At 45.8% G+C, this 21,973-nt stretch overlaps 2 long non-coding RNA genes across 2 annotated transcripts; one reads left to right on the top strand and one right to left on the bottom strand.

The window, feature by feature from the left end:
• Nucleotides 1-17,438: 17,438 nt before the first annotated feature.
• Nucleotides 17,439-21,227, top strand: LOC111092129. The gene is made up of 2 exons (XR_005377998.1): nucleotides 17,439-20,566; nucleotides 20,964-21,227. It is a non-coding gene; the product is annotated as an uncharacterized LOC111092129 (long non-coding RNA).
• Nucleotides 19,936-21,686, bottom strand: LOC119865695. The gene is made up of 2 exons (XR_005377999.1): nucleotides 21,545-21,686; nucleotides 19,936-21,202 (listed from the first exon to the last, which is right to left on the bottom strand). It is a non-coding gene; the product is annotated as an uncharacterized LOC119865695 (long non-coding RNA).
• Between the last annotated feature and the right edge of the window lie 287 nt (nucleotides 21,687-21,973).

Below are 21,973 nucleotides of genomic sequence, written 5' to 3' on the forward strand. Positions count from 1 at the left end.
TGGGGGGTCATTGATGCCATTTTTAGAAGCCTGTGTCAAATTTGAGAAGACATTTGGGAAGCTGTTGGAGCAGGAGATATGGATGTTTCTCAAATAACAACTGCCTCCTTTGGCCACTGCCACATCTGCTCTGTTTGGGTCGTGTGTGAGCAGGACATGGGCAGGATGTTTGGGCCCTTCCTGGCAGGGCCACTTCCTGTGCTCTGTCTCCTCCACCCCCTGTCCCCCAATTTAGGCAGAAGTCCATGCTCCATCATCTTTGTCCCTGTCCCATGGTGTATACCCTCCATCCCAGCCCTCACCACCTGGCCTGCTGTGTGAAGCTTAGCACATTAGGTGACACGTATTCTAATACCTACCTGATGGGAACAACCTGCAAGACCATCTGAGAGGCCCTAATGTCCCGGTGGGGTCCCCTCTCTAGCCGCAATGATGTTCACAAGAAAAAAAAAGTATTAAACCATAAAATGAAACTATAGCTTTTGAAATGACACACAACATTATATGCTACGATTAAGTTATTTTCTTTGGAGATGTTTTCTTTCTTTCTTGGGGAGGTAAAGCCCTTCTTTGCTAGTGCCTCACCTCAACCGTGAGACTAGTAGTCACCTGTGGAGAAACCTTATGCTGACTTGTCCACGCAGCAGGGCTAACACACCTGCCACATAGTCAGCTCCGCAGCCCCGGAGGAAGGGATTACTTGGTGACCCTTGTTTTCCAGATGAAGAAGGGAAGATTCTCTTCATCTTCTGTTTTTCTAACTGTATCCATCCATCCATCCATCCACTCATCCATCCACCCATCTACCCATCCATCCATCCATCCATCCATCCATCCATCCATCCATCCACTCATCGATCTACCCATCTACCCATCCATCCACCCAGCCATCCATCTGTCTAACCGTCTGCTCATCCATCCATGTATTTATCTATCATCTGTTCATCTATCATCTATTTATGTATCTTTACCTCTTACCCCTGGCTTTGAACTTATTCAAGTCTGCTATGTTTTCTGTAGAGTGACCTTATTTGTCATCCATCAGGACACTCTGAGGAGTGTGTGGGGTGGGATGGGTATGGCTGGTACTTAGGCACACGCTGCTGCCTAGGCACCCTGGGATGTGTGTGGGGTGGGGTGGAGGTTGCCAAGTGTTTCTCCCCAGTCCTTGGCTCATCACAAGGGCTCCATAAAGGCACATTGAGTGTATTTCATCAACAGATTCACAAGAGGTGGTAAGGAAAAGGGCGTGTTCCATTCAGAGAGACACCGAGTTACAAAACAACGACTTACAAAAATCACAGAGAGGAAGTCACAGGTGAGGTGAGGCCAACCCTCTTCCACAGGATTCCCTGGCTCAGGAAATACAAAGCTCCCTCCAGCAAGCACTGATAAGGAGAGGCTGAGCTCCAGGCCTCCTCGAGGGAGCTTGTGGCAAAGAGAGGATAAAATAGTACAGCTGGTGTTCACTGAACCTGTGCCGTGTGCCTTCGCTAAGCCTTCTACACGACACGCCTTGTCTTATTTATCCATTAAAGAAAGTGTGGTTATTACACAGAAAAGGACAATGAAGGTGCCCGAGACAAATCCCCCCCACTGCGTCACCGCCACCAGAGCCCAGACGGCAGCACATGCTGGTCTCTTTCCCAAAACATAGAGTGGAGTGATACTAGGTGTTTGCCATTAGACACCCCATTCATAAGGTTTCTTGAACATCTTAAGAAGAGCCATGAACACCCATTTAGAAATGGGCTTTTGGATCTCGTAAACAGTGTTCAGTGCACCCCAACAGGCAAAGGAAATAACCCAAGCTGCTAACAGTGCCTCAGCACCTCGCCCCTTGGATACATAAAAACAAATAAAAAACTATGCTCAGTAATGAATTAGCGGCGTTGAGGAGCCAAGAGCGGGGAATCCAATCAGCTGGGACTTCAGCCCCCTTCCGTAGGGGCAGGGACTGTGGCAGGAGGAGGAGGGGAGGGGGAGGAGGAGGAGGGGAGAGGGAGGAGGAAGAGGAGGAGGAAGAGGGGGAGGAGGGGAAATAGGAGGGGAGGGGAGGGGGAGGAGGAGGGGAGGAGGAGGAAGAGGAGGAGGGGGAGGAGGAGGGGAAATAAGAGGGGAGGGGGAGGAGGATGGGGAGGAAGGGGCGAGAGACAGAGAGAGAAGGGGGTTAGGCATGGGGTGTTGCCTGGTGGGAGGCGCGGGCAGCTGAGCCCGGGGTGCGAGGTCACCTCTGGTCCCCGCAGACACCCCTTGGCGGCCACCACCCTGCGGCTGCGGGGCAGGTGTCTGAGCTGCAAGCCGGTGTCCAGAGCCGCGCACGGAGCAAGGCCACGATCGCGGCGCTTCCCGGGGCGGCCCCTCCGGCAGGGCAGGCCCGACCCTCCGGGCGGCACGGATCGGATCGGATCCCACACGGTGTAGACACCCCCCCCCCCTCCACTTCTGGAGACTTCTGCAAAATGGTGCCTGCCCGTGTGGACGCGGGCCGCCGCCGACTGTCCCGGGGCGCGGGGTCCACCTCCCAGCTTTGACGACGTAGCCCTAAGGTGACCTGTATCAGCTGCACCTCCGATTGCTGCACACACACACACACACACACACACACACACGTATCACTGGAAGCAAAAAAGAGGTGCCCGGGAGCGTGCAAAGCTCCCCGCCCGGAGCGTTGGGCTCGGGCGCCCTCTGCCGGGCGAGGCGGGGGGGGGCGGGGCGCGGGGGGGCGGGGCTCCCGGGAAGCCCCAGGGGCCCCTCCTGCCGGGACGGGCATCCTCCAGGGCACCTGCCCCCACCCCCTGACCCCTCCGGGCCCCTTCAGGCCGCGCCCGCCGGAACCGCCCTGGACCTGCCTGCAAGCGAGCCGCTCACTAGCCCAGAACTGCCCAGTGCTTCTTCTCCTGCGGGTTTTACCCCCTGTTCCCACTACTGGTGGGTTTGCCAGGTGCCAGGGAATCTTGCTGAAAAAGCAGGGGGATTGCTGACTGGGCCAAGGTTTGCATCAAGACCCAGCGGTCTGGGTCCCCGGGAAGTCCTGGCGAGCTCCGTGGCCAGGTGCGCTGTCCTTGTTCAGGGGTCTTTGCCCAACCGGGACACTTTGGGCGTGAAAGGAGGTGCTGCCAATGCTCCTGCGGGGTCAATAGGTGTGATCCAGGAGTGTTGAAGGCAAGTCAGATGATCAGCCCAGCATGGTCCAAAAGGAACTTTGCACAATGACAAAAATGCTCTAGATCTGTGCTGTCCGCCATACGGTAGCCACTAGCCACATGGGGCTATTGAGTTGGGGCCAGTGCAACCGAAGAGATGAATTTGCAGCTTCCTCAACTTTTCCTTTTTTTAAAAAAATATTTTATTTATTTATTCATGAGAGAAACAGTGAGAGGCAGAGACACAGGCAGAGGGAGAAGCAGACTCCATGCAGGGAGCCCAACTTGGGACTCAATCCCAGGTCTCCAGAATCACGCGCTGAGTTGAAGGCGGTGCTAAACCACAGAGCCACCTGGGCTGCCTTTCCTCAACTTTTCCTAATCTAAATTTAAGTTTAAATAGTTGCATGTGTCTAGTGGTTAGGGTATGGGATAGTAGAGCCCTGGTCATATTATTCAGAGGCAGAGACCTGGATGACAGCAGAGAAGGCCCTCAAGGCACAGGACTTGCTGAGAGGGGTTCTCAATAAGAATTTCTTGAATAAATTAGAACTCAGTCATCAGGTCATTCGTGATTTGTGGAGTTATCTTAAATTTATTAAGGAAAAAATATTACGGAAAAATCCAGAATGTCCATGGAGTGCATTCATGTCGAGTCAATAAGAATTTGTTCAACAAATAAAAAGCTCCGTAATCAAAAGCCACTGAGCTCTGTCTCCATGGTGGTGAAAATTCAGACCACTGCTTGGAGATTTCCAGGAACTTTAAAAAACACAGCTCCTCTAGGGAGAGCCAGGAGCCCAGTGACAATTCTCCTGTCACATTTCCAAAGCCAACCCCAGCTCTTGAGTGTCACCTTGGCATGTGGCATTGGGATCAGCAGTTGGAAAGATTATTTGCCACTTGCTTCCAGTGCTTTCCCGGGAGCGTCCTGAAAGCCAGGTCTGCGTGGTCCCAAAAGACCTCTTTCATTTGAGGTTTCACCGGCAACTTAAGAAATTTCTCCAGTTGTCTCCTGGTGCTATGGATTTGGAAAGAGGCATTTTGGTTTCTAATTATAAATGCCTGAGTGATGTCATTCGGTCCCCAAACACCCAGCGGGCCTATGCTGAATAGAGAGAGACAATATGCTAACAAGTTATCTGGAGGTGTCAGAAAGAAATGATGAAAAACAGTACAGTTTGGGGAAATGTTTTCCAGCCTGCTTTCTGGTTTTAGCAACTGCACTGGAAAAGATAAGATACACATGGCTTTTATAAGGAGGCAGCGGGATCTCCAGGGGACATGAGGCAGGAGAAAAGAATCAGGCTGAAAACATCCAATCATCACATATTCACTGAGAAACAGATTACAGTACAGCAAAGGAAGCTCTTCAAGGAAGGGCTCCTCCTCGGACCGTTGGGGCTAAGCTTCAGCGGGCTCTGGGACAACTTGACTTCAGCTCGATGGTATTTGAATAATCTGCCAGAGAGAAAACAGATATAGCACACACTGTCACATTTAGTGTTGAGACTCTCGGTTTGACTGAGTAATGCTCAGCCATGCCCGGAGGTCAGGCCTACACTCACTCAGAAACAAGTGGGGAATTGAAGCAATTATTCAGATATCCACAGACACAGCTACTGGCCGGGGCTGCGTCCCTGATTTTGCCCGGAAACAGTAACACTATTATAAGCTGTTTGCGACTTGCGGAGCTATCTTGAATTTATTAAGGAAAGGAGATTACAGAAAAATCCAGAATGTCGATGGGAGTGCGTTCAAGTTGAGTCACCCAGAGTGAAGTGGGAAATTGAGGGCCTCCCACTACCGAAAGGAACATCTTGCTTTCAGCCAAAATGGAAATCTACGTTTGGGTTTAAATCTTTCAGATGGTCTGCAAATCCACAATCACTGTTTATTATATGCACAGTTGATAGATTTCACATTGTACTGCATTTGGGCCACAAGATAGAAAATGGTAAAAGCACAGGAAAAGTTTCGAGGTGCTAGGAATAAAGTAGTTTTATTTACAGTTATCTCCGAACCGGACCCCTCCCGTGATTTTTGGTGGGCTAGCCAGTGGGAGAAATTGCCCCCACCTTGTTCAAAATAGGTTTCAATAGAATATAGTATATCTGCCTAGAAGAGCAAACCTAATACCAGAAGCTTAAATAGGATTTATTTTTTCCCATCCTGTAGGTGGCTGCTGGTGTTGGCGTGCTATGGATTTTAAGGCCAAATTATTTGGGTCTTCTTCTCATAGTCATATGGCTTTTCAGGTACCAGAAAAGGGATCCCCTGAGTCTTTGCCTTCCACCCTTCACCTCCCCAACCACCTTTAGGAGCTTTTGGGGAAGGCCACCTGATGGCTTATGGCATCTCATGGGTCAGAGCCATGTTAAACCGCCAAGTCGAGGTGCAAAAGACGCTGGGAAATGTAGTTATTGGAGCTGATGTACTTAAAGCCCTTCTCCCACCACCCCCATTAAAGTCAATAGTAACAAAGAAGGGAGAGTGCATGTGGGGTAGGCATCCAGTAGACTTTGACCACTTCCAAGAATCTTAAAACAAAATGAATAAATTAAAAAAAATTTTTATCTAGTTTTGCAAAAGTAATCCTAACTCAATGCTCTTTCTGAAAGATTCTTGCTTATAACTAATTACCAGGTAGCAAAATAATGAGCATGCGTATTATTAAATATGTATATCAGGAAAGGAAGAGAGTTCAGGTGTGTGTGTATGTGTGTCTGTGCATGTTCTCTGTGAGGGCGAATAGCTTTCTGACTGCATGATCTTCAGCCCTGTTCTCCTGGGAGGTAAATGAATTAGGTGTGACTTTGTCCATCAGCAGCTCAGTCTCCTTCTATTAGAATCCAAGGCTGAGTGAGGATACTCCTGAGAACTATAAAGAGCTTCAGTAGGAGTTTCTTAAACCTGAAACACACTGTCTAGGGCAAGTTCAACTTCATTAGTGATTTGAAGAGAGATTTATTGAGCTAAAGGGAAGCCCTCTCTGAACAGAGTGTGTCTGTCTTGATTTAAGTAACTAAAGCAGTCATGCCATTGAGTGGTGGTTAGGTTCAGGTCTGAAACAATTTGTGAGTCAGCCATTCTTAGTGGCGGGAAAAAGAAAGGGGGTGAAGGGAGGGGCTGGGCAGTGAGGCTGGGGGTGGGCAGAGGGGCCAGACGTGCTGGGTCTGGTGAGCCCGTTAACAGTTGAATTTTAGCCTATGACTCAGGGGTTGCAAAATCCTCCAGGGCCAGACAGTAGCATGGCTGCACGAGGCTGGCTGCGGGAAACAGGGAAGGACCAAAGCTGTCCCCACAGTGACAGTCACTACTGGGCTCCAGACAATCGGTTCTGTTGGCAGACCCAGTGCTGCTGGCCAGATCTTTAAGGAAAAGCTCAATATCTGAATATTTATATGCAATCAGATTTGATACTCTTGGTCATGGGGCAAGTGTGGACCAAATGTGGCCGCAGTGGGCAACATGGCTTTATGGGCGATACGGCCCCAGTAGGATTGCCTGAGCAGAGAAGAGGCATGGATACTTCCCTCTCCTTTTCCTTCTCTCTCCATTGGCCATGGGGAGAATGTTCTAGAATGCAGGGGAGGGTAGTGCAAAGGCAGGGGCAGGGAGGTATTAGCTGAAAGCAGGAGAACTAGATAGGATGCTCTAGTCACAGTCAGGATATGACTTGGCAAGTGTTGGAATTTGGGCAATGGCAGTGAGGACAGAGAGGTAGATAAAATTCTGGAACAATTTCTCAGGCAGCATCAGCACATTTAGTGACGGAGTGGCTATGGGACAGGCCCCGGGTAGGAAAGGGGGGATTTGAGGAATGGAGTGATTTTGTTTGAGGCAGAAGCTGCAATCTGGCATTCTGGTGGCAGAATGTGCCCTGCAGATATGTTGTGTGGGCTGCACAGGCTTGAAATTTCTTTTTTCTTAAAAAGATTTTATTTATTTATTTGAGAAAGAGAGAGAGAGAGCAAGTGCACAAGCTGGGGGAGGGGCAGAAGGAGAGGGAGAAGCAGACTCCCCACTGAGACAGGAGCCCACTGTGGGACTCGATTCCAGGACCCTGAGATCATGACTTGAGCCCAAGGCAGACACTTAACCCACTGAGCCACCCAGGTACCCTTAAAATTTATTTTACATTAATTTCTAGCTCTTAAAAAGAAATGTGAGCATTTACATACAAATCTAGATTTCGGATTCCTGTTGAAAAAATATCTGAGAATATTTGATGTAGATTCCAATAAAGCAACAACAGCTGGCACTGGGTGAGGGCTGGGCCTGGACTCCCCTGTATTTTTTTTTTTTTTTTTTTTACCCCCTGGCTCCTCTATATGTTTGAGTCTGTGCCCCTGAGGGAGCGAGTTGTGCAAGCTGCAGGAACATATGAGGTCACTCAGGCCAAGCAAGAAATGAAGCATTCCAGGCCACAAGAACATTTCAGGGCAGCATAGGGAATATCACAAAGGGGATTTAGAAAACATAGACCGGAGGACGAGGATGCACAGGGAAGGAGAGGTGGGATAAGAAACAGAAGGGGCCTAGGACTCTAGAGCACAGGAGTGCCTGGGGGGGCTCATTCCCTGTGACTGCCCCAGAGACATGAAACTCCTGCACAGGTGCACAGAGAGGGTAGCATCCTCCTGGTTGCATCATTGTTTGTCATAGTGAAGAACTGGAAACAACCTCAACGTCCATCAGTTCATTTCCAGGTCAATAAGTCATGGTTCATGGTATACCTGGGCCTTGGTGACCCGAGGAACAGTTAAACAGAGAAGATGCCCTGAAAGACTTCCAAACAGAACAAACACCACATAGTGTGTATCTCCCTCCGTGTCTGTGTCTGCGTCTGTGCGTGGAAGTAGGATCTGAAGCCTCTGGCCACACTGACACTACCAGGTATCTTTGTCGAAGGAGAAAGCTTCCAAGATTGGGGATAAATGCTTGAAGGGAATCCACCTTTGTCTTTAAGTTGTTAATTATTTTAACCAGGAAAACACGTGTCTGCATCACTCACACAGTTAAAAATTAATTGACAGCATAGGACAACACACATGGCATTTTTCAAGGACTGTCTCAGCAGCGCAGTAGAAGTGGAAAAGGTTACAATATCGTGAGGAGTAAACGGGAGGTCAAGGCACAGAAACCGAGGCTAAGGGAAAGAGGAACAGAAGGCTACAGAAGGGCTCAGATCGGGGACAGGAGCAAGGGAAGGTTCTTTGTGGGGTCGCTTTTAATGGGGGTGACCAAAGCAGCTCGATAAAAAGACATTCTGGCTTCATCCTTCCAAGGCGTGACTGCTGTAGTACAGCACGGTGTTCGCTTCTGAGCCAAGATCACACCTATGATTTGCATCCTGAATCTTCTGATATAGAAAAGTCTAGAAGGATTTTGATGGAAAACTAAACTTGTTTCGTTGCTGGCACAGGAGCTGTAGAAAGGCGAAATATTCATATGAGGACAAAGTGGCTTGAAGTAGGACACAAAAGAATGTCCATTTGATTAAATGTCATAGTAATCAGTGGGGTAGACTACTGGGTAGTCATTAAAAATCATGTTTTCCATGTTTTTTGTTTTTGTCATGTTTTTACATTTTAAAACATAAGGAAATCCTGGTCACACAATGTTTGATTTAAAAAAAAAAAAAAAGAAAGAAAAAAAATGGCCTCAAGGGACACCTGGGTGGCTCAGTGGTTGAGCATCTGCCTTCGGCTCAGGGTATGGTCCTGGGATCCTGGGATTGAGTCCCATGTCGGACTCCCTGCCTGGAGCCTGTTTCTCCCTCTGCCTGTGTCTCTGTCTCTCTGTCTCTCTGTCTCTTGCTCTGTGTTTCTCATGAATAAATAAATAAAATCTTAAAAAAAAAAAAAAACCCTATAGTTTGAAAATCATTTATAAAGGAAGACAGCCAAGGAAGGATTCCTGTTTGGCAAGGAATCAGGCAAGCAGGCCCTAAGCAGCCTTTTGGAGACTTTTTTCCCATTTTACCCAAATGTCAGATGTCAGGCTTCCCCGCAGTGTGAGAGGACCTAAAACGATCAACTTCCCCAACGCTGGGCAACAAATGTCAACTCCTCCCACTCCCAACCAGAGGCCTGTGGTGTGTTCTTAACCCTGAGCTCAGTGGGCTGGCAGCCCAGGGCTGACCCTGAACCAGCTCTGTGATGGGGGGAGAGAGGAAGGCCGCTCCTCTCCCTCAGGCTGAACCCCCGCCTGCCCCCCAACATGGCGGGAAGCTGTGCGGCCTCACCAGGAAGCCTGCACACTCTGCAATCAGACACAGCCCTGTGGAATCCCGGCTCCTACCGGACGGCTCTGTGGCTTCCAGCAAATCCTGCAACTTCCTTCTACTTGGGTTGTCTCCTGTGTGGGAGGGGGATGGAGCATCCCCAGCTCACTGGGTTCCTTTGAAGACGAGCTGGAACCCGGAGAGGCCATGTGGCCATCACTGAGTCCCGGTTTTACTCTCAGGGTCATCTGATTTTCTCTTCTTCTCGTGCTACCTTACGGCCATCATTCAGGAGATGGAAATAAAAAAGGACAGTCTGGGGAGAAAGATACTCTTTTTCACCTCAGGTTTTTCTGTGAAAATAAAGCCTCCGCATTCGAGGCTGGTCTCCACGTGGAGCCAATGAGCACGTGTGTTGAGCTCTATTGCCTTCGGGCAAGTGTGCCTCTGTCCCCTCTCAGGTGCGTGACTAGGCATCACAGAGATGATATTATCCTGTCATGTTTTATTCAAGTAAGTCCTGAAAACAGCCACTTCTCACCTCCTCTTCAGCAACCATGCTTCTATCAAGAAGCAGTGGCGATGGCCTTCTTCACGGCTCTCCATAGTCACTCTTCCCATTTCCAGTGAACTTTGGGATCAACCAAAATAAGAGAAGAACCAGAGGGTCTGGTGCCGGGGAGAGCTGGGCCTGCTCCCTGCCTCGGTCAGTTATCAACTTACCTACCGGCACAAGGTAGCGAAAGCTGCTGTTCACGCCCATGGCTGCCTGGCTCCAGAGACCCCCAGGAGGACCACCAGGCTTGCAGTCACCCCTCATTACTCGGAGAATTGAGCACAGTGGGTGTCTCTGTCTGATGAGGTAAGTGTCTCTCACTCAAATCAAGTGTTATGATTCACCTGCCCTCCTGTGCTTCCCCAGCACGAAGGGGGAGACATTCATCACCCAACATACCATCAGATGTTGGGGTTGCTGCTTCAAGACACATGTGCATAGCTGAAAATCTTTCTCTGCAACTTTTTAAAGCCAACCTTTGAATTAACCAGAGGTCTGAGGAGATTTTTCCTTGCTTATATCCACGAAGGGTGAGTTTGTTATTGTTGTTCAACGAATACACTGAAATCTTCGTATCTTCTATTGATCTGTGCTGGGGGAGTTGTGGGGGTTTTTGTTGTTGTTGTTGTTGTTTTGAAAGAGTGGAAAGCAATGCTTCAAAATGGTAATAGGATCACCACAAGATTTCATCATCTCATGGAATTCATTTTATTACAACCTAACCTTTTGGAAGGAATCCCATTTTGGTTTAATCTTTGGCGGCTCCTTTCTCAGCTAACTTAATGGTTTAGCTTGGAACATTCGACTCATGACTCTATGATTCTCTTAAGAAATTTTATAAGAAAAGGCAAAATGCTACATAGAGAGCTGTGCACTATGGTGGTGTCTGCAGAAATGTGGTCTGTAGCAATTCTCCGTACAACAGTACAGCAAAAGAGAAATGGCTTATCTGGGGCTTGCCCATTGATCCAATGAGATTTCCAGGAGCCATAAAGATTACAATTATGCAGCTTATGAAAAACATAAAAGAATATATGTGATATAATTATAATCATAATCTTATGTACTAAATTAGGTATGCAAAGCATAAAACAAAGTAGTTGGCATTGACTTGGACAGTCAGGCCATCAGTATGCATATACTGATCACCTGCTATATGCTAGGCACTTTCAAAACAATGACATAATTAATATAAAAAAATATCTGAAGGTACTATGTAAACATAAGACTGAGTCTGGGAGATGGGATTATGATGGAGTCTTTTACCTTTATTCTCTCCTAACATTCAAAAAAATGTTATGGTTTCCTAATTTTAAAAAAAGGAAAGAAGTATTTGAAACACCAGAATGATGAATGTTGCAAATGCTAATTCTGTGAATTGAATCCCAAGCACTGCTCTGAGCAGCCTCTGAGTATTACCTGATTTACCTCTGTAATGATGGTGGCATCAATAACATCACTCCCACTTTACAGGGAAGAAAATAAAAGACAACGTTTCGTATCCAGCGCAACGTCTTGGAGCTAGTGCAAAGGAGAACTGAGTTCCGGAACGTTCTTAACTACTACTTCAAACATATCACACAAAGGTACCTAATGCAATTATGTGTGGGATTTCCTGATGTATATCCTTGATACTTGGCTTTTGGAGTGGGTACCTTCTCACCTGTCCTGGAGTGTTCTCTGCTTTTCTTGTTTATCACTTTCTCAGACCCAGACTCACAGGTGATACTCAATCAGCAGATGAATAAACCAATCCTTCATTGATAAGAGCGGCCAGGGACTTGGGTTGTCCTCTTCATTTCTCAGAAGGGTCTGTCAACTCTATGGGATTTTTATGGAGTTTTTTCTGAATGCCTACTATTCCAAACTGAAACAGATGATGGCAACCCAGTTTCTAAGAGAAGCAAACACTTGAACTGAGAAGATGGTGATAAAAACAGGAAATAACTTCACCCTGGGACTATTCCAGAAACCAAGTTTGAATAATCACTTCATGTTCAGTTGGACACAGGTTCACTCCCTCGTTGACTCACACATGTAAATACTCCTGAGTATCTTATGACTGTTAAACACACACACACACACACACACACACACACACACACACACACACCCTTATCTTTCCAAAATGCTAACTGTGCAATATGAATCAGTCACTCTGGACTTTAGAGCACTGGGTCTTTCATCATCAACCTTGACTTGTCTCTTTGTCATCTTCACAGCCAATCAAGCAGCAAACCCTGCCCCTGCCACCCACCTTCTAATCTGAGACCTGCTCTACAGGCCCACACATGTCAGTTTGGGTAAATGCTCCAAGTGCACTTGAGAAAGAATACATATTCTGTAGTTATCAGTTGCTTTGTTCTGTAGATGTCAGTTAGGTGAAGTGTGTAAAATGGTATTGGCCAATTTTTCTTTCTTTTTTTAAAAGATTTTATTTATTCACGAGAGACACAGAGAGAGGCAGAGATACAGGCAGAGGGAGAAGCAGGTTCCCTGCGGGGAGCCCGATGTGGGACTCAATCCCAGGACCCCAGGATCATGCCCTGAGCCAAAGGCAGACGCTCAACTGCTGAGCCACCCAGGCGTCCCTGGCCAATTTTTTCTAATCCTTCTGATTTATTGATGTTGGTTTGTTCATTAGTTAGTGATATAGGAATGTTAAAGCCCACCACTATGATTGTGGATTTCTCTATTTCTCCTGTTAGATCTGGTGGTTTCTGCCTTATACATATCAAAGCTACATTAGTAAATGTTTCTAGACTTAGGATTGTTCTTTCTTTCAGTGGGACTGGCCCTTTTTGTTATTATAAAACTCACTCTCTTTATCCTATCCTATTGCTTCTTACCTTAAAATCAAGTTGATCTGATAGTAGAGTAACTAATCAACTTTCTTTTGATTAGTGTATGTATGCACTGTCTTTACCTATCCTTTATTTTCATCCTATCTGTATGCTCATATAGACTTATCTCTTGCAAGCAGAAAATAGTTGGGTTTTTGCTTTTTCTCATTTAGTATGATAATGTCTTTTCATTTAGTAGATTTACATTTAATGTAATTATTAACACATTATATAACATAATACTGTTTTAATGAGTTCCATCAGTTGTCCATTTTTTTCCTTTATTATGGACTTTTACATTAATGACATCTTTTTTAGATCATTCTCCTCTCTATCAGCTTGTTATTTCCATATTTTCTTTTGTTGTTATCTTGCAGATTACAAGGATGATCCTTGTCTTATTATAGTCTAATAAAATCTGTGCTTTTACTACTTCTCTGGCAATGCAAGGAGCTTAGGACACACTTGATTCCCTTTTCTTCTTACTTGCCTTTACATTACTGCTGCTGTCAATTTAAATTCTACATATATTTTAAACCCCACAAGATATGATTATTATCTTTTAATATAGTCAATATTCATTTAGATTTGCCAACACATTTATTCTTCTGCTGCTCTTCATTTCTTCCTAAAATTCTAGTCTTCCTTCTGGGATTATTTTCTTTTTTCTTAAAGGGCTTTGCTTTGTCTTTCTTTTAGTTAAAATCTGCTGGTAATGTATTCACTCACTTTTTGTTTGTCTGAAAATATATTTATTTCATCTTAAATTTTGTTAGATATTTTTACTGGGTGTAGAATTATAGGTTGGCAGTTATTTTCTTTCAGCTCTTAATTTTTTTTAAAGGATTTTTATCTTTTGGCTTCCATCAGTTCTGCTGAAAAGTCAAAAGCCGTCCCCCTTATTGTTTTCCATTGAAGTGGAGCACTGTGTCTCTGTTTTAGGATGTCTTCATGCCAGTTTTTTTGTCTAGCTTTTGTAGTTGTTCTAGGAGGTGAGAGGGTCTGCAACTAGTTATCTGGACATTTTTCCAGAGAAAAGCTTTGCATGTTAAATGACTTTGTTTTCCCCCAGATAGTGTTGGAGAGAGCAGCTAGGAGGTTCAGGAGATGAGAGGTGATCAGAAGGAGAGAGAGGTGATGATAGAAGGAGTAACTTTACTTAAGAGGAGTGGACCCCAGAAGATTAGCAGCAGCCTAGGAGCAAAGGAAAGAAAGAGCAGAGAGAATGGCACTTTCTGAAAACAAATGGCCCTAGAACCTGTGAGACTATCATATCCAATATTCCATCTTACATTCCTCCCTATTATGTTGTACTTCCCTAAAGTAACTGAGATTCAGAGAGTTTAACTGACATGTCTAATCTCAGACAGCTAGTATACCCACTAAGATTTGAACCCATGCCAGGAGACTCCAGAGCCCACACATTTAACCACTAAACTACACTAAAGACCAGACACTTCTAAACTTTTCTGATTATAAATCATAGTAAAAAATATATCATGAATCTATATGTACATATTCATACTCAAAACTAATCTTTCACTAATCAATGTTATTCCTATTACCTATAATACATCATGGAATATTCTATTCTATTCTATTCTATGCTATGCTACGCTACGCTATGCTATGCTATGCTATGCCATGCCATTCCATTCCATTCCATTCCATTCCATTCCATTCCATTCCATTCCATTTCCATTCCACTCCACTTCATGGCGTTTCATTTCATCCCATCCCATTCTATTTGCTGGATTAACATTAATGGGTTGGTTCCCATTTCAGATAAAAATCTCTGCTAAAGACAATGACCTTCCTTAAGGATTGATAAAGTACACAGCTCTGATTTGCTGGGGAAACTTCCAAAAGCAAGATGGAAGCACAGAGAAGCCACATATTATGTTGTCATTCAGAGATTTTAACAACAGAATAGGGCTTTGGGTGTCACCTACTTCAGATTCTCTGGTAGGCAGAGACCTCCAATAGGTACCTCCAATAGGTGTGTTAACTTTTAACTGGCATTGAGCAAACGAGGATGTCTCTTGCCTGTTTGGAAGCCCATCTTAGTCTTCTCTATACAGCACAGGGGCAGAGTAGGCACTCAGTAAATGTTTGCTGCCTGAGTCAAATAAAGGGTCACTTGGGGGATGCAGCTCAGAGTTTTCTCTGCTCTAATGTTCTCTATTCAGCCCTGAATGAAGAGGGCTATGACATTTCACTCCGGGTCAGAGTCAACAGTAAAAGAATCTCCTAGAAAGGTCACTTCCCCAAACTTGCTGTCTTAGTGGGCTGTGGCACTGGCGAATTAAAGAAAAATTGTCACCCCCCCTCCCCACCTCCATTCCAGAATTTCCTGTCCTGTCTTGTGGTTGACTTAAAGTATTTCAACTCCCACCTCCCTCTTTCTCACCATTTCTTCTTCATGGCTAAAGAGGTTATAAATTTGCAAAGGAAATGATTAAGCAAATCCAAAGATGTTGGCCACGGACCTGATTTTTCAAGGCCCCGGTTTTTGAGAGCTGAAGAAATCTGTATGATGAAGGGTTTGCACATGAGTTTTTAGCCTTAGTCAGGACTGGTGCATAATTTCCTGTTTTTGTATCCTCAAAACTGCTAAGCTCCTTGTGAACAACTGGCCAGCAAAGATAGGGAGGGGGTGGGGGTTGTGGGGAGAGGGTTGGAGCCAAGAGGGGAGGAGAGAGCCGTTCCTCCTTCAGCTCTGGCAAAACTTCAGTGAAAGTGGAAAGATCTTTTTTTTTTCTATTTTTTTTTTTAAAGGCAATGAACTAGAGACTAGAGGCAGATTCTCGACATTGAAGTTGAAGCTTTGAGTGGTAAAGAGGGGAAGAAGCAAGTTTGAGCACGAATCTTAATGGGTTGCCAGGTACTCAAAAAGCAGTTGAATCTCAAAATGTTCCAATCAGCACAAGCATTTCTTAGGCACTCAGGTGCCAGGCACAGTGCTAACTACTTTGCACGGAATATGTCATTAAATCCACCAAGCAACTCCACGTGGTAGATTCCATTGCCATCTCCATTTTATGAATATCAAAGTGAAGTTTAAGAAATTAAGTGGGCCCTTAATGTACATGTTCATTGATTTGGATCCAGGGAGGGTGTGGAGCTCTAAACAATGTTACCTTCTGATTTTAGTTTCCCTCTCAAAGCAGGGCTTTACGTTGTGCTGGGCATTTGCCCACTGGTTCTAAGTTCCTTTTTCCATATTTCCCTTCAAATCTCATTTCCTAGGTTCCATTGCCAACTGGCTTCTGGTTAGGTTCAGACAGTGCGGGAGGCATTGCCATCAAGCTATTTTTCCTATGTCCTCCTGTCAGCGGAAAGGCAGTGCTTCCCGAAAGCACTCTCTGGTCCCAGCTACCCTCAGGCAGCCTCCCCCGTTCCCATGTGCTCCTCTGCTTCCCACAGGGTGTCCAGCCTCCCCAGCTCTGAGAACATGACCTCTTCCTTTTGTCTGTCTGGCCCCAGTGGTATTGCAGTTTCCTTCTGTATCTAATCTCTGGGTGGTCTTCTCATCATGGGCTTGCTTTTTCACCTCTTCCAGCACCTATTAATTCCCTTCTGCTAAACTACTTGGCACAAGGACCAAGATACTGTGAGATACAGTTGTTTGTGCCTTAGACTCAGACCCTGAGACAAGAACTTGGATGCAGGTAGTTTATTTGGGAAGTGATCCCGGGAAGCACAAACGAGGGAGCGTGTGTTCATGAGTAGGTTATTGCTGTGGGCAGCTAGGGATTCAGTTTTGCTGGGGACCTTGTGGGAGCATTTAGAAGACACCTCAACATTGTCCCTCTGAGAGATGGGGAAGCTGAGATATTTATCCACCATCTCCAATCCCTCATTGGTTGAAAGTTGTCCCTAAGGGGGTAAGATTTTAGGCATTTCCAGAATGCTCTGTGTGTGAGCTGAATGTCTCACCAAGAAGAAAACCACCAAGAAGAAAAGCCAGTCTTGGGGGGATCTTTGAGGTGGGGAGCTATCTGTACTACAAGTAAACTCTGAAGTGGGCTGAAGAGAAATGAGGTGGAGCATCCATAGCATCTGTTACCATGGCAAACGGGCTAATAATTATAAGAAGATACAATCAAGGAAAACCAAAGGCAGACTTTAGTCCACTCCCCAGAAATTCTACTTTACTTTAAAATGAGCTGGACATCAGGGGAAAACAACATTTCTCTTTTCTTCTCTCCTCTTTTCTTTTTTTCTTGGATGAGCCAGCGAGCCAACTGGTTACCAGAATGGAGAGGGCCTGGCACTCACTTTAATCCTTAAGATTGGGTGGCCATGAAAGTGAAGATGATCTACTTTAGGCAAATGTTGTCTGTGTCCTCATCAATAATGCTCACTGGGCACTCACTACTCGCCAGACACTATATTTACAAGCTATAAATGTGTTGTCTCTTTTACTCTTCTCAGCAACTTGCTGGGTTAAGTACTATTACTATTCCCGTTCTACAGAGGAACAAATTAAGGCTTTATTATGTGAAATAACGTGCTCATAATTTCCCTGCCTTGGGTCATAGGTGCGGGTCATCTGGGTGGATCAGGGGCCAAATTCCTTTTTTTTTTTTTTTTTTAAGATTTTATTTATTTATTCATGAGAGACACACAGAGAAAGAGAGAGGTAGGACACAGGCAGGGGGGGAAGCAGGCCCGATGCAGGGAGCCCGATGCAGGGAGCCCAATGCAGGACTCGATCCCGGGACCCCAGGATCACACCCTGGGTTGAAGGTGGGTGCTCAACCGCTGAGCCACCCAGGCGTTCCATGGGCCAAATTCCAAACCCACACTTATGACACTTGGAAATGAGCATTTAAAAGTTCTCATAGGGATCAATGCCATTTAGAGGTTTTATCTAAATGAGTATTTCTTATACTTTTAAAAGAGGCTTAAGAAGGAAATGATTATGCTTTGTAATACCTACTAGATAGTTCAGCTCACTCAAAGAGTATTAGCTGAATTGAGTTTATGTTAGTTCCTACTTGCAACCAAAGAACTGACTCTGCCACCCTTCAGTTCAGATCTTTTTTCCCCCCTATTTCTCAGAAGTTTGAACTCTTATTATGGGCTCCTTACTTCACGTCCTTGATGATCTTGCCTGGGCCTCCTCTCCAGCCTCCACCATCTTATCTGTCCTCCCCATGGCCTCACTCCAGCCATGCTGAACTACTTGCCATTCTCTCTATAGATCCTGGGCTTTTGCACTTCCTATTCTGCTGGGAACCCCTTTGGCCAACTCTTAATCACTCTTTGTGAGTTAGCTCAACTGTCACCACTTCAAATGGCCAACCCCCGCCCCCTGTAGTCTTGTAGCAGTGTCTTCCTCTGAGTTCCACAACATCCTACATTTACTTATCATACGTTGTATTATCATTGTCCTTTTGCCTGCCCGTCTTTCCCGTAGGCATGAGAACATGCTGTTAAGAGCTTAGGGTGGGTTTCATCCTTGGCTCTGACATGTGTGTCCTTGAAAAACATTGCTTCTCCTCTCTGAACCTTAATCTCCTCATCTGTAAAATGGGCAGTAAGAGAGGTAATTTCTGTGGCACACAATGCCTGGCATGTAGTAAGTCCAACGTTAGCTATGCATCTTCAGAGCTGATCCTTTTAAATTGATGATCAGTGGAGTGGTAGCTCTGCCTAGACCAGTGGTTTTCACGTTTCTCTCTGCCTCAGAACTACCTGGAGGGCTTGCTAAAACACACATTGCTGGGCTCCACCATGAGTTTTTGATCCAGTGGGTCTGGAATGGAGCTGCAGAATTTGCATGTCTAATTGGTTCTCAGGTGGTGCCATTGCTGATTGTTGTGGGACCACACACTGAGAACCAGTAGGCTGGGCAGCTGGGGAGGGTGGATGTCTGATGAAAGTGATTGAATACTTGGTGCTAAAATAAACTCATACTAGAGCATAAGGCACTTCCCTCTCCAGCGGATGTGGACATGGTGTATCTATCTGTTAATACATCCATCCATTCAGCCAATATTTGTTGAGAATCTACTGTGTCCAGGCGTTGTGCTAGACCTTGGCGACAGAGCGGTGAAGGACACAGACACGAAGGTCTCCGATGTTGATGAGTTCATAGTATAATGGCCCTGTTTTGGAGGGCAGGGCATCATAAATGTATGTGTCCCATCAGTCCCAATTCTAGGGGCACGGTTGGTCTGAGGAACGGCTAACTTTAAGGATACCGATGTCAGTAATTGCCTTCCTGTTGATTGCATCATCGTGATTGCCTCTAAATAACCGATTTTGCCAAAATGATAAATCAAAACTGATTATGGTAATCCTATAATCCCCTTGTCTGGAACTGTAGCCATCAATTGGCACTGGTCTTAGGGTGAAGTCAGCCCATGAAACATGGCAGAGCAGAGTCCAGAGAATCAGAGCCAGGCTGTGATATAACATCCGTTAAATGATATGATACGTATCCTTATTATTATTATTATGATTATCACTAGCCAATTTGAGTAGGAGTTTTTTGCTATTGGTGCTGAAAGTTCCCTATGATGTAATAGCTCTCCTTTACTAAGTGCTCATGATGTGCCAGCCACCAGCTGCCCAGCGTAGGCACCAGTACTGTCCCATTGTTGAGGGACAAAACTGAGAGGTTAAGTCACTTGCCCGCCAGGTGGGTGCAGAGACGTGAGAGGTAAGGCTGTGTTATGGAGCATAAAATGCTGGCGAGGGGAACTCAAATGCTTTGCAGTGAAACCAGCCTACACGCTTCACAGTCACACTGTGCTGCCTTAAGCTTCTTCTAACTGATAAGAATGGAAAACCCAACCAACCCACTTTATCTTTGTCTGTTGGACTGGGAATCATGGAGAGCAGTTGATTTGCCCAGGTTGGCTCTCTTGTTCTAGTTCTCTTCACTAAACTTGACTGCTTTCTAGAAGCTGGTCAACAAACACATTCTTAAGACCTTTTTTTGGCTGAGCCTCCTGGTTAGGGAATCAGGGAAAAGGGCTTGGCTGGAGACGGTAGCACCCTAAGTCCTCGAACTCCCCCATGTGGCCAGATTTCAACAAAAACATCCTTCTGTGAGAGTCAATCACGGAAGCAGTGAGCTCCTCGGATGGCAACCATTGCCAGAAGTGCAGCTGGGGGCCATTTTGTCAAGAAGTGCTCTTTTGGAGAGAGAGAGAGAGAGAGAGAGAGAGAGAAGGCATACAGGTGCATGCCAGTGCCCTCATAATAAAGTATAACAAAGGTGGCAATTAAGTTCAGTTAGAGGTATACAGCTTGAAATTAGACAATGTATTCAGAAAGCACTCTATAAACTGCCAAGCGCCAGAATGTGAGGCATTATTATTGTTATCCTTACTTTTCTGGAATTGCCCGGGTTGCTCTGTCTGCTATGACAAGTTAAAGGACCAGGGGATGCAGAAGATAAAGTGAGTCACTTTCTGGGGGACAGAAGCAGAGCCGCAAGGGTTAAGCCCTCCAGAACACCAATTTATGCAAAGGGCTGGATCCCAACCGGCTTTCAGGCCAGCGCTAAGATCTGAATTACAAATTTACAGAATTTGCTGCTCGGTAAGTAATTTCTTTTCTCCCTAATGGAGCCCATAATTTCCAGTGGGCCAGTGCCCACTGTGTGTTCACTGATCAAGTGAGGAAGATCCAGACTGCAGAGGAGCCCAATTTCTACCCACCGTGCGAACCGCCTTTTAAGAAGGCTTAAACAGGGACATTGGGAGGATGGTTAAAACCAGTGCTGAGCTTCCCTGCGACTCTGCAGAGCGCTTGCCCTGTGTCTGCAACTTGGGTGAGTTATATTAATTGAAGTCATTTTTCCTCTGCAAAATTTTCTCTAAGGTAGGAAAAGCTAGCTGCTTTTCTTTTTTATGTTCTAAGATCCACGTGGGGACTGTTTGACACAAGAAATGACATTTGTCGGGTCTGGGTGCGAGAAGGAGCCAGCAGGACACAGATTCCAGTCTCTTGGAGTCTGATTTAATGGGGCCCCATTGCTATCTGGACTGCTTGCAAGCAGCCCAGGGCAGCCCAGCCCCAGTGCGTGTGTGTGTGTGTGTGTGTGTGTGTGTGTGTGTGTGTGTGTGTTGAAATCCCGGATAATTTGCTTAAAGAGCAGGGGGATGCAATCAAACCCCAATAACTTCATTTTCTTTCCCTTTTTCCCTCCCTTTTTGGCATTTCTTTAGGTATGCCTCCCCTTCCCTAGATGATGAATTCACCAGGGACCTCACGGGCCGCTGAGAACAAGCGCGCTTTTGAATGAATTCTTTTATGGATATCAGTCAAAAAGTCACCGTCAGCTGGAACTGGAAAGCAGAGTCTTTTTGCTTTTGTTTTTCCCCCACTGGCGGCCGTTTCAGCTCAAAAGCTCAATTCTTGGAAGGGCCACTTCTTCCTGCCACTGAAGACACACTTCCCCATGCACCTAAAAATAAAAAGTAAATAAATAAGTGAGTTTGCAAATTTTGAACGACACCCCCCCCCCCCCCCCCAGGCCAGGATTCCCTTTCGTTTGGAGTTTGGCTGTGCACAGCTCGGCAGGCCAAGCGGTGTTTCTGGGCTCCATATTTTGAGGAACTTCAGTCCCTGTAGGCTTTTGAGACTCAAGAGTCTTCCTGAGCTCACTTGGGGAGTTTTTGCTCCTTTTTTTTTTTTTTTTTTTTTTTATGGGCGTGCAGGCATGGAAATTAGTATTGGCTGCAAATGCATCAGGAATGAGCTCCCAGCTAAAAATAACACAACAAAATAAAACAAACAAAACACAAACCCTCAAAACTCAGAGATGGGGCTTTATCGGGTTTCTGGGGGCGACAACTAGATTTCAAATCCCCCAGCAAGTTCTTTTCTGAGTCTGCTCTGGCTTAAGTTTTCTTGCCTTTAACAACAACAACAAACCCAAGCAATTTCATGCAAAGCTCTCTCTCTCTCTCTCTCTCTTTTTTTTTTGGCCAGGGCGATATGAAACTGTTAACAGAAAGTGTTGGCTGTGCAGAGAGGTTCTCAGCAAAGAACGTCACTTAAAATTTTTTTTGAAAATTTCTTTTCCGGGAGGTGGGGGAGGGGTGGGCCCCTTCCGTCCCTTGTGACTCAGGGCTGCTTGGGGGCATTTCTCATCAGGGCCAAAAGCCCCCGTGCCCAGTGAGGTGAAACTTGCAAATGAAACTGTCACCTTTCTCAATGGACGTGTAGGGCCCCC

Source organism: Canis lupus, chromosome 24 (genome assembly GCF_011100685.1).
Source record: "Canis lupus familiaris isolate Mischka breed German Shepherd chromosome 24, alternate assembly UU_Cfam_GSD_1.0, whole genome shotgun sequence".
Lineage (NCBI taxonomy): Eukaryota > Metazoa > Chordata > Mammalia > Carnivora > Canidae > Canis > Canis lupus.